Genomic DNA, 7,500 nt, shown 5'->3' with positions numbered 1-7,500 from the left:
CTCTCTCTCTCTCTCTCTCTCTCTCTCTCTCTCTCTCTCTCTCTCTCTCTCTCTCTCTCTCTCTCTCTCTCTCTCTCTTATACTTTCAATTCACCGATAAGCTCTTAACAGTGACGGAGATACTGTAGGTCGGAATTAATACTTTCGCTCCTAAGATCAGCTATTTCTTAAGGTCAAAGAGGGGGTCAGTCGGGTTCTAATGAGTGTTTCTTTAGGTTCACGGTACAGAGGAAGGGTTAAACTACCATCAGGGTCATGAAACTACCCCTGGAAATGCCCACAACTCCTACGAAAGCCTTGTCAAATGTGTGTTTCTTTAGGTTCATGGTACAGAGGAAGGGTCAGACTACCACCAGGGTCATGAAACTACCCCTGGAAATGCCCACAACTCCTAAGAAAGCCTTGTCAAATGTGTGTTTCTTTAGGTTCATGCTACAGAGGAAGGGTCAGACTACCACCAGGGTCATGAAACTACTCCTGGAAATGCCCACAACTCCTAAGAAAGCATTGGTTAGGTTAATCTAATGAGTGTTTCTTTAGGTTCATGGTACAGAGGAAGGGTCACACTACCACCAGGGTCATGAGACTACTCCTGGAAATGCCCACAACTCCTAAGAAAGCTTTGTCAAATATGTGTTCTTGGGCAGCGAAATGTCTTATGTAATACGATCGACCCTTAGTTTGGTTTGGTTAATCTAATGAGTGTTTCTTTAGGTTCACGGTACAGAGGAAGGGTTGAACTACCACCAGGGTCACAAAACTACCCCTGGAAATGCCCACAACTCCTAAGAAAGCCTTGGTTAGGTTAAGCTAATGAGTGTTTCTTTAGGTTCACGGTACAGAGGAAGGGTCAAACTACCACCAGGGTCACAAAACTACCCCTGGAAATGCCCACAACTCCTACGAAAGCCTTGTCAAATAGCTGTATCTTCAGGTTCACGGTACAGAGGAAGGGTCACACTACCACCAGGGTCATAAAACTACTCCTGGAAATACCCACAACTCCTACGAAAGCCTTGTCAAATATGTGTTCTTGGGCGGCGAGATGTCTTATGATTCGACCCTTAGTTAGGTTAGGTTAAGTTAGGTTAGGTTAATTAATGAGTGTTTCTTTAGGTTCACGGTACAGAGGAGGGTTAAACTACCACCAGGGTCATAAAACTACTCCTGGAAATGCCCCCCGGAACTCCCACGAAAGCCTTGACAAATGTGCGTCCTCGGGCGATGAAAGATTTAATATTACGACCTCTAGTGGGACCCAGTACGTAAGATCGAGATTAACTGGAACATATCATCTCCCGGCCTGTCAGTGGGGCGCGCATCGCTCTCTCAGTGCCCTGCCTCGTACCCCGATACACGTCAACAACTCGTATTCCTGAGGGAGTGAAACTTCCTGTTGAGTCTGTTTTATCAGCAGGGGCGGCGAGAGAGCACGGAGGCAGGGCTGGCGGGACTGAGCAGTGTATCAATACTGCACTGTGCCAGAGGCGTGATACCTCGCTTCGGACCCTCGGCCTACTGACACACACATTACATATAGGCACTCCTGGGGTACAAACCGGTTCACGGCAATCCCACTAGGCATAAAAGGGGGATAAGTGAGGGTAGCATCGCGTTGGCACGGTGTATTAATTGAAAAACTAGTCGGGTGTTGCAAGCTGGCGCACTGGACCTTCCTCTCCGCTGCAGGACCGGGAAGCGAGGTGGTGCTGGCTGGGATGCTCAGTGTGGCCGGAGGATAGCCTGGCCTACTGTAGTGCCTGTGCCTTGCCGGTATGACCCCCTGACTAAATCTGTGTGTTTAGTGCGTGTCGCGTTGTGCTGGGAGTGGAGTGAGTGGCTGCCGCTCTGAGGGGCCGCGGATCTGAGGACATGCAGGATAGAGAACCAGGCGGCCAGACTCCCACCCACAGTCCTGAATCGCGAGATATCGTTATGGATCGGTCTATAATGGACGGGGGATATCATGCGTCGTGGTAGTTCAGTGGAGGCCCTGGCAATAGTGACAACCTGCTAGGCGGAGGTAGGTAGTATTTATTGCTTGTTGCTCATAAAAACGTATCGAGTTTGCAAGAGGCGGTCGGTTACCCTTCACAGAGGAGCTCCTGGAAACTACATGTAAACACAACCTACACTCGCTATCCACGTAGTAGTAGTGGTAGTAGTAGTAGTAGTAGGTTATGGTTATAGTAGTAGCAATAGCAAAATAGTAGTAATAGTAGTAGTAGTAGTAGTAGTAATGGTGGTATATACCCTATTCATGGCGTAGTAATCGTAGTAGTAGTAGTAGTAGTAGTAGTAGTAGTAGTAGTAGTAGTAGTAGTAGTCAAGCCTAACAGCACACATCTCCCTATCCATAAATGCATCTAACATGTTCCCGAGGCCACCACATGATCAGCCCGAGACATTTCCGCTCATCCAATACACCATCAATAACCCATTTAATTCAGGGCCGCTATCAGCCACTTTGTTTTGATCGTAACCAATGGCGGAGATCGACTCTATATTTTAGTTTCCCACGTGAAACTGGCCTATGGGGTAGTGGCGGCGCAGAGGGGGCGAGAGGTGTTGAGAGTGTGTGGCAAGGTGCGGGACTTGGTTAACCCCGCAGCCGCCTCAAACAAGCAAAATGATTGTGAAAGCAGCCTTAAGTGTCTGCCGTAATTCCTGCTTATATGTTTGCCATTCTTATATGACTTAAATTCTTCCTTCTGTGTGTGTGTGTGTGTGTGTGTGTGTGTGTGTGTGTGTTCACTTCCCTCGTATCTTCTTAAAGTGTCTCCCTACTCATGGTTTCTGTCACACACACACACACACACACCACACACCACCGTCACCATACCCACCATCAAATACCCTCGTTTTTCGCCTACTGGAGGTCGGCAAGATCAGGAAACGGGGAATCTAATCTAATTTCATGACCCCGAATGCCAGCAGGCCGGGGTTGAAGAGAGGCTGTGATCCGACTTAATGGCAGATAGAGAGGTTTTGATTCTGGATAAGGCGATCTGATCCTGTTCTGATGTTGCTAGTAGATGTTTTGACCCTGTGTTTTGATGTTGCGAGTAGATGTTTCAATTCCTGTGTTCTGATGTTGCTAGTAGATGTTTTGAATCCCTGTGTTCTGATGTTGCTAGTAGATGTTTTGACCCTGTGTTTTGATGTTGCGAGTAGATGTTTCAATTCCTGTGTTCTGATGTTGCTAGTAGATGTTTTGAATCCCTGTGTTCTGATGTTGGTAGTAGATGTTTTGAATTCCTGTGTTCTGATGTTGGTAGTAGATGTTTTGAATTCCTGTGTTCTGATGTTGCTAGTAGATGTTTTGAATTCCTGTGTTCTGATGTTGCTAGTAGATGTTTTAATCCCTGTGTTTTGATGTTGCTAGTAGATGTTTTGAATTCCTGTGTTCTGATGTTGGTAGTAGATGTTTTGAATCCCTGTGTTTTGATGTTGCGAGTAGATGTTTTGAATCCCTGTGTTTTGATGTTGCTAGTAGATGTTTTGAATCCCTGTGTTCTGATGTTGCTAGTAGATGTTTTGAATCCCTGTGTTCTGATGTTGCTAGTAGATGTTTTGAATCCCTGTGTTTTGATGTTGCGAGTAGATGTTTTGAATCCCTGTGTTCTGATGTTGCTAGTAGATGTTTTGAATCCCTGTGTTTTGATGTTGCTAGTAGATGTTTTGAATCCCTGTGTTCTGATGTTGCTAGTAGATGTTTTGAATCCCTGTGTTTTGATGTTGCGAGTAGATGTTTTGAATCCCTGTGTTCTGATGTTGCTAGTAGATGTTTTGAATCCCTGTGTTCTGATGTTGCTAGTAGATGTTTTGAATCCCTGTGTTCTGATGTTGCTAGTAGATAATCCTTGTGTTTTGATGTTGCTAGTAGATGTTTCAATCCCTGTGTTCTGATGTTGCTAGTAGATAATCCTTGTGTTTTGATGTTTTGAATCCCTGTGTTTTGATGTTGCTAGTAGATGTTTTGAATCCCTGTGTTTTGATGTTGCGAGTAGATGTTTTAATCCCTGTGTTCTGATGTTGCTAGTAGATAATCCTTGTGTTTTGATGTTGCTAGTAGATGTTTCAATCCCTGTGTTCTGATGTTGCTAGTAGATAATCCTTGTGTTTTGATGTTGCTAGTAGATGTTTTGAATTCCTGTGTTCTGATGTTGCTAGTAGATAATCCTTGTGTTTTGATGTTGCTAGTAGATGTTTTGAATTCCTGTGTTCTGATGTTGCTAGTAGATGTTTTGAATTCCTGTGTTCTGATGTTGCTAGTAGATGTTTTGAATTCCTGTGTTCTGATGTTGCTAGTAGATAATCCCTGTGTTTTGATGTTGCTAGTAGATAATCCTTGTGTTTTGATGTTGCTAGTAGATGTTTTAATTCCTGTGTTCTGATGTTGCTAGTAGATAATCCCTGTGTTTTGATGTTGCTAGTAGATAATCCTTGTGTTTTGATGTTGCTAGTAGATGTTTTAATTCCTGTGTTCTGATGTTGCTAGTAGATAATCCCTGTGTTTTGATGTTGCTAGTAGATAATCCTTGTGTTTTGATGTTGCTAGTAGATGTTTTGAATTCCTGTGTTCTGATGTTGCTAGTAGATGTTTTGAATTCCTGTGTTCTGATGTTGCTAGTAGATGTTTTGAATTCCTGTGTTCTGATGTTGCTAGTAGATGTTTTGAATTCCTGTGTTCTGATGTTGCTAGTAGATGTTTTAATCCCTGTGTTCTGATGTTGCTAGTAGATGTTTTAATCCCTGTGTTCTGATGTTGCTAGTAGATGTTTTGAATCCCTGTGTTCTGATGTTGCTAGTAGATGTTTTGAATCCCTGTGTTCTGATGTTGCTAGTAGATGTTTTAATCCCTGTGTTCTGATGTTTCTAGTAGATGTTTTGACCCTGTGTTTTGATGTTGCTAGTAGATGTTTTGAATCACTGTGTTCTGATGTTGCTAGTAGATGTTTTGAATCCCTGTGTTCTGATGTTGCTAGTAGATGTTTTAATCCCTGTGTTCTGATGTTTCTAGTAGATGTTTTGACCCTGTGTTTTGATGTTGCTAGTAGATGTTTTGAATCACTGTGTTCTGATGTTAGCAGTTGATAGGAGGAAGGAAAGAAGGAAGGAAGGAAGGAAGGAAGGAAGGAAGGAAGGAAGTTAAGAAGAGAGAGAGAGAGAGAGAGAGAGAGAGAGAGAGAGAGAGAGAGAGAGAAACGTTCCGACATCCCTACCGCCCCCAGCCCTTACCTTCCTTCCTCTCCTTCTCTTCCCTTCCTTCCTTCCCTTTTCCTCCCTTCCCTTCCTTCCCCTCCTTAACTTATAAAAAAATCCTCCACTTCAATTTTTTTTTTTCGTAAACATAAACTTTTGGTAACTTGAGCTTTTGTCTGTAACAGCTGACGAAACAAAGCCGAGAACCTACAGCCATGTACCTCATTCTGGTGAAGTGTTCTTAGTGCGAAAGGGGCTCCGTGGTGCAGTGGTTAGCACACTCGGCTCACAACCAAGAGAGCCCGGGTTCGATTCCCGGGCGGAGTGGAAAAATTTGGGCGGCTTTTCCGATACCCTATGTAGCCCCTGTCCACCCAGCAGTGTACCAGGTATTAATCGGGGGTTGTGTCCCGTCTCCTGGGGTCTGTTCCCTTCTCCTATAATTCCTTCCCCTTCTGTCTCTCTCCGGCATATGACCACAGATGTTGCACCGACTAAACCAAACTTTCCAACTGTTCCCTTCTCCTATAATTCCTTCCCCTCCTGTCTCTCTCCGGCATATGACCACAGATGTTGCGCCGACTAAACCAAATTTTCCAACTGTTCCCTTCTCCTATAATTCCTTCCTCTTCTGTCTGTCTCCAGCATATGACCACAGATGTTGCGCCCACTAAACCAAACTTTCCAACTGTTCCCTTCTCCTATAATTCCTTCCTCTTCTGTCTGTCTCCAGCATATGACCACAGATGTTGCGCCCACTAAACCAAACTTTCCAACTGTTCCCTTCTCCTATAATTCCTTCCCCTTCTGTCTCTCTCCGGCATATGACCACAGATGTTGCGCCGACTAAACCAAACTTTACAACTTTTCCTTCTATAATTCCTTCTCCTTCTGTCTCTCTCCGGCATATGACCACAGATGTTGCGCCGACTAAACCAAACTTTCCAACTTTTCCTTCTATAATTCCTTCCCCTTCTGTCTCTCTCCGGCATATGACCACAGATGTTGCGCCCACTAAACCAAACTTTCCAACTGTTCCCTTCTCCTATAACTCCTTCCCCTTCTGTCTCTCTCCGGCATATGACCACAGATGTTGCGCCGACTAAACCAAACTTTCCAACTGTTCCCTTCTATAATTCCTTCCCCTTCTGTCTCTCTCCGGCATATGACCACAGATGTTGCACCGACTAAACCAAACTTTCCAACTGTTCCCTTCTCCTATAATTCCTTCCCCTTCTGTCTCACCGGCATATGACCACAGATGTTGCGCCGACTAAACCAAACTTTCCAGCGGAGTGTGCTAACCACTGCACCACGGAGCCCCCTGGGTCGCCGAGGAACTCTGAGCGAGGGTCGGGCCGCGCGCTGCACCACCCGCTGTGAGTGTGTGTGCCTGGGTGTTGGTCGGCAGGAGGTGCTCGGCCTAGTGCGCTGGGAGATCAATAATGGCGTCCCCGTATTATGCTACAAGATTATCAAAAGTTTGTCCATTGGTTGTAACTTTGCGTGTTTCCGCCTCCTGACTGCACGTGAACACTGTGTCTACACGGCATTAGGGGGAGGCGGTGGCTGAATGGATAGCGTGACGGCGCCGCGTTCAGGGCGACGCGAGTTTAATCCCCGCCCGGTGCCGCCAAGCTGGGATTTTTCAGCCGCCGCCGAGTGGATTCTGATGTTCTTATGTTCTAATGTTCTTATGTTCTTATGTTCTTATGTTCTAATGTTCTTATGTTCTTATGTTCTTATGTTCTAATGTTCTTATGTTCTTATGTTCTTATGTTCTAATGTTCTTATGTTCTTATGTTCTTATGTTCTAATGTTCTTATGTTCTAATGTTCTTATGTTCTTATGTTCGTATGTTCTAATGTTCTTATGTTCTAATGTTCTTATGTTCTTATGTTCTTATGTTCTTATGTTCTTATGTTCTAATGTTCTTATGTTCTAATGTTCTTATGTTCTTATGTTCTAATGTTCTTATGTTCTTATGTTCTTATGTTCTAATGTTCTTATGTTCTTATGTTCTTATGTTCTAATGTTCTTATGTTCTTATGTTCGTATGTTCTTATGTTCTTATGTTCTTATGTTCTAATGTTCTTATGTTCTTATGTTCGTATGTTCTAATGTTCTTATGTTCTTTTGTTCTAATGTTCTTGTGTTCTTATGTTCTAATGTTCTTATGTTCTAATGTTCTAATGTTCTTATGTTCTTATGTTCTTATGTTCTTATGTTCTTTTGTTCTTATGTTCTAATGTTCTTATGTTCTTATGTTCTTATGTTCTTTTGTTCTTATGTTCT

At 43.7% G+C, this 7,500-nt stretch overlaps 1 protein-coding gene across 1 annotated transcript in view; it reads left to right on the top strand.

Moving 5' to 3' along the window:
- The first annotated feature begins 1,378 nt into the window (after window positions 1-1,378).
- The window catches only part of LOC126987369 (uncharacterized), a 20,341-nt gene continuing 14,219 nt past the window's right edge, over window positions 1,379-7,500 (top strand). The window contains exon 1 of the mRNA XM_050844354.1: window positions 1,379-2,023. The gene's annotated coding sequence lies outside the window, so the exon portion shown is untranslated. The remainder of the gene's footprint in view (window positions 2,024-7,500) is intronic.

The sequence above is a fragment of the Eriocheir sinensis genome, chromosome 6, assembly GCF_024679095.1.
Source record: "Eriocheir sinensis breed Jianghai 21 chromosome 6, ASM2467909v1, whole genome shotgun sequence".
In the NCBI taxonomy this organism is placed as follows: domain Eukaryota; kingdom Metazoa; phylum Arthropoda; class Malacostraca; order Decapoda; family Varunidae; genus Eriocheir; species Eriocheir sinensis.
The sequence above is the reverse complement of the archived record's forward strand: the minus strand, read 5'-3'. Positions and strand labels throughout refer to the sequence as shown.